Source organism: Hemitrygon akajei, chromosome 13, assembly GCF_048418815.1.
Source record: "Hemitrygon akajei chromosome 13, sHemAka1.3, whole genome shotgun sequence".
In the NCBI taxonomy this organism is placed as follows: domain Eukaryota; kingdom Metazoa; phylum Chordata; class Chondrichthyes; order Myliobatiformes; family Dasyatidae; genus Hemitrygon; species Hemitrygon akajei.
In genome coordinates this window covers 6813111-6822445 of record NC_133136.1, presented here as the reverse complement: position 1 = coordinate 6822445, position 9335 = coordinate 6813111, and the positions used below count along the sequence as shown (strand labels likewise).

The 9335-nt window shown below is 43.8% G+C and overlaps 1 non-coding gene across 1 annotated transcript; it reads right to left on the bottom strand.

The window, feature by feature from the left end:
• Positions 1 to 8917: 8917 nt before the first annotated feature.
• trnac-gca (transfer RNA cysteine (anticodon GCA)) lies at positions 8918 to 8989 on the bottom strand. Its single transcript has one exon. It is a non-coding gene; the product is annotated as a tRNA-Cys (tRNA).
• Between the last annotated feature and the right edge of the window lie 346 nt (positions 8990 to 9335).

The window sequence follows — 9335 nt, the reverse complement described above, 5'->3', positions numbered from 1 at the left end:
GGGCTCTTTGTGGAGGGAAGGGTTAGATTGATCTTAGAGTAGATTCAAGGGTTTACACATCATCATGAGCCAAAGGATCTGAACTGTGCTGTACTGTTCTATGTTCTAAAATTTATGAAATTTAACCACCCAAGACAAGTATGGGACAGTCACAAAGTACTCAGCTTATTCATATTTTTATTGTCTTGTAACAGAAAGACAGATGTAAAAAGGTCATGGATACAGCCTAGTCCATGACGGGCAAAGCCCTCCCCACCACTGAACACATCCACACAGAGCAGCATCCATCATCAGGACCCCCACCACCTCTCCTGTCTCTGCTGCCCTCAGGACGAAGGTATAGGAGCCTCAGGAATCACATCACCAGGTTCAGGAACAGTGATCGGAACCCGAAATGGGTGTCACACAGCAAAGTCACGCTATTTAATATTAATTGCTTGTTACACACTCACTTACTGGCACACTGGATAGTTTGGCACACGTGAACAAAGGGAACTATGGAGCTATGAGGGAGAAGCTGGCCAAAGTTCAATGGAACAATACCCTAGCAGGGAAGACAGTGGAACAAAAATGGCAGGTATTTCTGGGAATAATGCAGAAGGTGCAGGATCCGTTCATTCCAAAGAGGAAGAAAGATCCTAAGGGGAGTAAGGGGCAGCCATGGCTGACGAGGGAAGTAAAGGGCAGTATAAAAATAAAAGAGAAGAAGTATAACATAGCAAAGATGAGCAAGAAACTGAAGGACTGGGAAGCTTTTAAAGAGCAACAGAAGATAACAAAAAAGGCAATACGCCAAGAAAAAATTAGGTACGAAGGTAAACTAGCCAAGAATATAAAGGAGGATAGTTAAAGCTTCTTTAGGTATGTGAATAGCAAAAAAATATTTAAGACCAAAATTGGGCCATTGAAGACAGAAACGGGTGAATTTATTATGGGGAACAAGGAAATGGCAGATGAGTTGAACAGGTACTTTGGATCTGTCTTCACTAGGGAAGACACAAACAATCTCCCAGATGTAATAGTGGCCAAAGGAACTAGGGTAAAGGATGAACTGAAGGAAATTTATATTAGGCAAGAAACGGTGCTGGATAGACTGTTGAGTCTGAAGGCTGATAAGTCCCCGGGACCTGATGGTCTGCATCCCAGGGTACTTAAAGAGGTGGCTCTAGAAATCGTGGATGCATTGGTAATCATTTTCCAATGTTCTATAGATTCAGGTACAGTTCCTGCTGATTGGAGGGTGGCTAATGTTGTCCCACTTTTCAAGAAAGGAGGGAGAGAGAAAACAGGGAATTATAGACCAGTTAGCCTGATGTCAGTGGTGGGAAAGATGCTGGAGTCAATTATAAGAGAGGAAATTACGACACATTTGGATAGCAGTAGAAGGATCAGTCTGAGTCAGCATGGATTTATGAAGGGAAAATCATGCTTGATTAATCTTCTGGAGTTTTTTGAGGATGTAACTATGAAAATGGTCAAGGGAGAGCCAGTGGATGTAGCGTACCTGGACTTCCAGAAAGCTTTTGATAAAGTCCCACATAGGAGATTAGTGGGCAAAATTAGAGCACATGGTGTTGGGGGCAAAGTATTGACATGGATTGAAAATTGGCTGGCTGACAGGAAACAAAGAGTAGCGATTAACGGGTCCCTTTCGGAATGGCAGGCTGTGACCAGTGGGGTACCACAAGGTTCGGTGCTGGGACCGCAGCTGTTTATAATATACATAAATGATTTAGATGAAAGGATTAAAAGTAACATTAGCAAATTTGCTGATGACGCAAAGCTGGGTGGCAGTGTGAAATGTCAGGAGGATGTTATGAGAATGCAGGGTGACTTGGGCAGGTTGGGTGAGTGGGCAAATGTATGGCAGATGCAGTTTAATGTGGATAAATGTGAGGTTATCCAGTCTGGTGGCAAGAACAGGAAGGCAGATTACTATCTAAATGGAGTCAAGTTAGGAAAAGGGGAAGTACAATGAGATCTAGGTGTTCTTGTACATCAGTCAATGAAAGCAAGCATGCAGGTACAGCAGGCAGTGAAGAAAGCTAATGGCATGCTGGCTTTTATAACAAGAGGAATTGAGTATAGGAGTAAAGAGGTCCTTCTGCTGCTGTACAGGGCCCTGGTGAGACCCCACCTGGAGTACTGTGTGCAGTTTTGGTCTCCAAATTTGAGGAAGGACATTCTTGCTATTGAGGTAGTGCAGCGTAGGTTCACAAGGTTAATTCCCGGAATGGTGGGACTGTCATATGTTGAAAGTTTGGAGTGACTGGGCTTGTATACACTGGAATTTAGAAGGATGAGAGGGGATCTGATAGAAACATATAAGATTATTAAGGGATTGGACACGCTGGAGGCAGGAAGCATGTTCCCGCTGATGGGCGAGTCCAGAACTAGAGGCCACAGTTTAAGAATAAGGGGTAGGCCATTTAGAACAGAGATGCGGAAAAACTTTTTCACCCAGAGAGTGGTGGATATGTGGAATGCTCTGCCCCAGAAGGCAGTGGAGGCCAAGTCTCTGGATGCATTCAAGAGAGTTAGATAGAGCTCTTATAGATAGCGGGGTCAAGGGATATGGGGAGAAGGCAGGAACGGGGTACTGATTGTGTATGATCAGCCATGATCACAGTGAATGGCGGTGCTGGCTAGAAGGGCCGAATGGCCTACTCCTGCACCTACTGTCTATTGTCTATTGTCCGCAGCTGTTTCTGCTCTCCAGACCTGAGCACCTTGATTAGTGTCAGCCAGAATGTTGATATGGATCATCCAATCCACTAATTGCAGATAAATATAGGGGTTTTTCCACTTACTGTGAACTGCATGCACTGTAAGTATCTATTTCACACAGATTGGAGTAGCTCCACAATCTCGTTTTCTTGAGCAATGACAACAAAGTTCTATTCTATTCTAATCAGAGGGTGGTGAATCTGTGGAATTCATTGCCACAGGCAGCTGTGGAGGCCGAGTAACTGGATATATTTAAGGCGGAAGTCGGTAGGTTCTTGATGAGTCAGGATGTGAAAGGTTACAGGCAAAAGGCAAAAGATTAGGGCTGAGAGGGAAAATGAATCAGCTATGATGAAATGGCGGTGACGCATCAAATGGCCTAATTCTGCTCCTATCCCATCTCTTCTGGTCCTAATATTACTGCTTACAGAACAAGATCGCATGTGGTAAAGAGGATGGAATCCAAACTGGAGAACATCCCAGAAAATTCTTGCACTTGAATTCCTTCAAACAAGAATCACTGGCAATGGGAGATGAGATTATTGAGATAGGAGGGTAAGATAAAACAGGAGGATTTTCTCAAGGCTTGATCGCAGCCACAGGAAAAAAAACTTAACTGCAAAATACATTAAATAAGTAGCGCAAAAGAGAAGAAAAACAAAGTGAGATAGTGTTCGTGGGTTCATGGTCCATTCAGAATTCTGCCATCAGACTTGTGAATGGACCATCAACACCTCACTATTTCTTCCTCACGTTTTGCTACTCCTTACTTAATTTACTTTTTGAAAGATGCTTCTTATTGTAATTTATAGAAGTTTTATTATTATGTATTGCAATGTCCCAGAAAACAATGGCTAACCACTTCTGTAGAGAAACAACAAATTTCATGACTTACAGGACTGATATTAAACCTGATTCTGATTCTGGAATACAAAATACTGGAGGAACTCAGCAGGTCAGGTTGCACCTATGGAAAGGATTCCTGATTCAGTCCTGATGAATGGTCTCGGCCTGGAATGTTGACTCTTCATTCCTCTCTATTGATGCTTCCTGACCTGCTGGGATCCTCCAGCATTTTGTGGGTGTTGCGTAAGATCTACAGATTCTCCAGATTCTCTTGTGTTTATAGCTGCAAAACAGACAGCTTGAAGCTTTCTCTAGGTATCTGTTTTATAACATATTTTCGTCTCTGGCTTTTATATCTCTGTTAGCTTGTCGCAATGCCAGTGGCTGCAAGTGAGACAGCTCAAGTTTAGCTCCACTTTCCAGAGAGTAACAGCGGGCAGTTTGAGGGAGAGAGCGGTGAGTCACAGTTCACAGGCACAGAGGAGGTGGTGTTGATGGAGAGGAAGACACAGCATGCAGGTTTGAGTGCCAGCTTGGCTCCTCTCTCAGCTGCAGAACTTTGGGAATTTAGTCTCTGAGCAGCAGTTTCAAGAAGGAAACTTCTGCTGAATCTTTCTGAGGTTTATTTTATTATTTATTTTTATTTAGAGATGCAGTGGGTAACAGGCCCTTGCAACACATTGAGCCGTGCCGTAGGCTGGCAAAGCTAGCATAAAAGGGGAGCTTCGCGGACACTTGGACATTCCAGATGTCCAATCAGCAGCAGGAGCAGAGCACTTCAAAGGAAATAAAAGTACAGAAGGGTCAAGGGGGGCGGCCATTGTTGGGAGTGGGCCAGCGGTAAGAGTGGGTGTGTCAGGCTTTGACTCAAGAGGCTGAGGCCAAAGACACAGGTTAGAAGATTTGGTCTTGGTTGCCCATTGTACAGAGCAGACAGGATTGTCAGATATGGCAGTGGAATGCTCCTCCTGTAGGATGTGGGAATTCATGGAGCCTGATCGTCTCCCTGAAGACTACACCTGGGGCAAGTGCAGCCAGCTGCAGCTCATGAAAGACTGCATTATGGAGCTGGAGCTGGAGTTGGATGAACTAAGGATCATCCAAGAGGTAGAGCAACTGATAGATACGACTTTTGAGAAAGTGATTACACCCAGACTACAGAATTTGGGGAGTAGATGAGTGAACATCAAGACAGGTAAAGGGAGAAGGAAGTCAGAGCAGGGTCTCCCTGCGGACATTCTCCTCAGCAACAGATATACCTCTCTGGATTCTGTTGAGAGGGATAACCTATCTGGGCAAGGCAGCAGCAGCCAGACCAAGAGCACTGTGGTCAGTTCTGAGCCTCAGCAGGGTAGGGTGAAGTCAGGTGGAGCAGTAGTCATCGAGGACTCGATAGTTATCGGGACAGATAGGAGGTTCTGTGACAGCAAAAGAGACACCAGGATAGTGTGTTGTCTCCTGGTTGCTAGGGTCCCAGGGTGTCTCTGAGTGGTTGCAGAATATTCTTGAAGGGGAGGGTGAGCAGCCAGAAATCGTGGTACAAGTTGGTACCAATGACATAGGCAGGAGAGAGGTAGAGGTCCTGAACAGTAAGTCTAGAGTTAGGAAGGAGGTTGAAGAGCAGGACCTCCAAAGTGTAACCTCCAGCTTACTCCCAGTGGCATGAACCGAGGAAGGCCAGAACAGGAAGATAGCGTAGATGAATGAGTAGCTGAGGAAATGGTGAAGGGGGCAGGGTTTCAAGTTCTTGGATCATTGGGACCTTTCCTGGAGAAGGAGTGACCTGTATAAGAGGGGCGGGTTGCACCTGAACTGGAGGGGAACCAATATCCTGGGAGGGAGGGTTGCTAATGCTATCGGGGAGGGTTTAAACTAGATTTGCAGGGGGGTGGGAACCAAATTGAAGAGGTAGAAGATGGAGTGGTTGGTGCACAAGTAGAGACAGCTTGTAGGGAGTTTGTGAGGAAGGATAGGCAGATGATAGAGCAAAGATGCACTCAGCCTGATGGTTTGAGATGTGTCTATTTTAATGCAAGCAGTATGACAAACAAGGTGGTGAACTTAGAGCATGGATCGATACATGGAAATATGATGTTGTGGCCATTGCAGAGACTTGGATGTCTCAGGGACAGCAATGGCTGCTGAGTGTGCCAGGCTTTAGATGTTTCAAAAAGGACAGGGAGTGAGGCAAAAGAGGTGGGGGAATGGCACTGCTAATTAGGGATAGTATCATGACTGCAGAAAAGGAGTAAGTCATAGAGGGATTGTACAACTTAGATATTGTGGGTGCAAGTCAGAAACAGGAAGGGGGCAATAACTCTACTGAGTGTTTTTTATAGACCACCCATAGTAACCAGGACATCAAGGAGCAGACTCTGGAATGGTGCAATAATAATAGGGTTGTTGTGATGGGTGATTTTTACTTTCCCAATATTGACTGGAACTCCTTAGAGCAAGGGGTTTAGATGAGATGGAGTTTGTTAGTTGTGGTCAGGAAGGATTCCTGACACAATATGTAGATATGCTGACTGGAGGAGAGGCTATACTTTATCTGGTATGGGGAAATTATGCTGTCCAAGTTGCATGCCATCTTGGACAATGACTCCCACCCACTCCATAATGTACTGGTTAGGCACAGGAGTACATTCAGCCAGAGACTCATTCCACCGAGATGTAACACTGAGCATCATAGGAAGTCATTCCTACCTGTGGCCATCAAACTTTATAACTCCTCCCTCAGAGTGTCAGACACCCTGAGCCAATAGGCTGGTCCTGGACTTATTTCCACTTGGCATGATTAACTTATTATTATTTAATTATTTATGGTTTTATATTGCTATATTTCTACACTATTCTTGGTTGGCACGGCTGTAACGAAACCCAATTTCCCTTGGGATCAATAAAGTATGTTTGTCTGTCTGTCTGTCAGGTGCCAGATCTCTCAGTGGGAGAACATTTTGGAGGTAGTGATCACAACTCTACCATAGTGCTAGAGAGAGATAAGAGCAGTTTGGGAAAAAATTTAATTGGGATAGGGGAAAATATGATGCTACTAGGAGGAACTTGGGAGCATAAATTGGGAGCAGATGTTCTCAGGGAAATGCATGGCAGAAATGTGGCAAATGTTCAGGGAAAGTTTGCATGGAGTTCTGTATAGGTATGTTCCATTCAGGCAGGGAAAGGACGGTAGAGTTAACGAACTATGGCGTACAAAGGATGTGGAAAATCAAATAAAGAAGAAAAGAAAAGCTTACAAAAGCTTCAGGAAACTAGGTACTATTAGAGCTCTAGAAAATTACAAGGGTGCCAGGAATAAGCCCAAGAATGAAACTAGGAGAGCCAGAAGGGGCCATGAGAAGGCCTTGGTGAGCAGGATTAAGGAAAACTCCAAAGTAATCTATATGTATGTAGAGAACAAGAGGATGAGCCATGTGAGAATCAGGAACAATAGTGGGAACATGTGCATGGAGCCAGAGGAGATAGCGGAGGTACTTAATGGATAAATTGCTTTAGTATTCACCAGTGAAAAGGACCTGGAGATGACTTACAGCAGACTGAAATGCTTGAGTACACGGACATTAAGAAAGAGGATGTGCTGGAGCTGTTGAAAGTATTAAGTTAGATAAGTTGCCGGAACCAGAGATATACCCCAGACTAGTCTGGGAAGCGAGGGAGGCAATTGCTGAGCCTCTGGCGATGATCTTTGCATCATCAATAGGGACAGAAGAAGTACCAAAGAATTGGAAGGTTTCAAATGTTTTTCCCTTGTTCAAGAAAGGGAGTAGAGATAGCCCAGGAAATTATAGACCGGTGAGTCTTACTTCAGTGGTGGGAAAGTTGTTGGAGAAGATCCTGAGAGGCAGGATTTATGAACATTTAAAGAGGCATAATATGATTAGGGATAGTCAGCATGGATTGTCAAGGGCAGGTCATACCTTATGAATCTGATTGAATTCTTTGAGGATGTAACAAACCACATTGATGAAGGTCGAGTAGTGGATGTAGTGTATATGGATTTCAGTAAGGCATTTGATAAAATTCCCCATGTGAGGCTCATTCAGAAAGTAATGAGACATGGATACAAGAAAACCTTGCTTTGTGGATCCAGAACTGCCTTGCCCACAGAAGGCAAAGAGTGGTTGTAGACGGGTCGTATTCTGCATGGAGGTCGGTGACCAGTGGTGTGCCTCAGGGATCTGTTCTGGGACTCTTTCGCTTTGTGATTTTTATAAATAACCTAGATGAGGAAGTAGAAAGGTGGGTTAGTAAATTTGCTGTGGACACAAAGATTGGGGATGTTGTGGATAGTCTGGAGGGTTGTCAGACATTACAGCAAGAAATCGATAGAATGCAGAATTGGGCTGAGAAGTGGCATATGGAGTTCAACCCCAATAAGTGTGAAGTGGTTCATTTCAGAAGGTCAAATTTGAGGACAGAATATAATATTAATGGTAAGACTCTTGGCAGTGTGGAGGATCAGAGGGATCTTGAGGTCTGTGCCACGCAGGTTGACTGTGTTGGTAGGAAGGCATATAGTGTGATGACCTTCATCAACCATGAGATTAAGTTCAAGAGCCGTGAGGTGATGTTACAGCTATATCAGACCTTGGTTAGACCCCACTTGGGGTACTGTGTTCAGTTCTGGTCACCTCATTACAGGAAGGATGTGGATACTATAGAGAGAGTGCAGAGGAGATTTACAAGGATGTTGCCTGGATTGGGGAACATGCCTCACGAGAATAAGTTGAGTGAACCTGGCCTTTTCTCCTTGGAGCAATGGAGGATGAAAGGAGACCTGATAGAGGTGTATAAGACAATGAGAAGCATTGATCCTGTGGATAGCCAGAGGCTTTTTCCCAGGGCTGAAATGGCTAACATGAGGGGACATAATTTTAAGCTACTTGGAACTAGGTACAGAGGGGATATCAGGGGTAAGTTTTTTACACAGAGTGGTGAATGTGTGGAATGGGCTGCTGGCGACTGTGATGGAGGCAGATACGATAGGGTCTTTTAATACACTCTTAGATAGGTACATGGAGCTTAGGAAAATAGAGGGCTATGCGGTAGGGTAATTCCAGGCAGTTTTTAAGAGTAAAAATGGTTGGTACAACATTGTGGGCTGAAGGGCCTGTAATGTGCTGTAGATTTCTATGGTTCTATGATTTAAACATTGCCTAATCACAGGATAATTTAATATGACCAAGTATGTCTTTGGAAAGTGTTGGAGGAAACCCACGTGCTCACAGAAAGGAACATACAAAACTGGTTACCGTAGACATCAGAAATGAAATCTGAAAATAACTGAGCTAACCACTACACTACCATAGCACTCCATAAATTTTGAAGGGGGCACCTGGATTTGAACCAGGGACCTCTTGATCTGCAGTCAAATGCTCTACCACTGAGCTATACCCCCATAATAATATCCAGTAATGTTTGTCAAGAAGAGTGTAAGCATCCACTAGCTTTTTTTTCACAACTTACTTAATTCTCTTCTTATATATAATTCTTATTGTAATTTAGGTTTTATTATTATATTTTGCAATGTTTGCTGCCGCAAAACAACAAATTTTCACCACATAAGCTGGTGAAGGTAAACCTGATTTTGTTATGTATATATATGAAATATAGTATTTATTTTTGTGTGACTGTATGTTTATTGCTATCTTACGTGTGCTCTATGTGCGTTGGGCTGTGTGTTACTGTTGGTTACTGTGTTTTACAACATGGCCCTGGAGTAACACTGCTTCATTTGGCTGTAT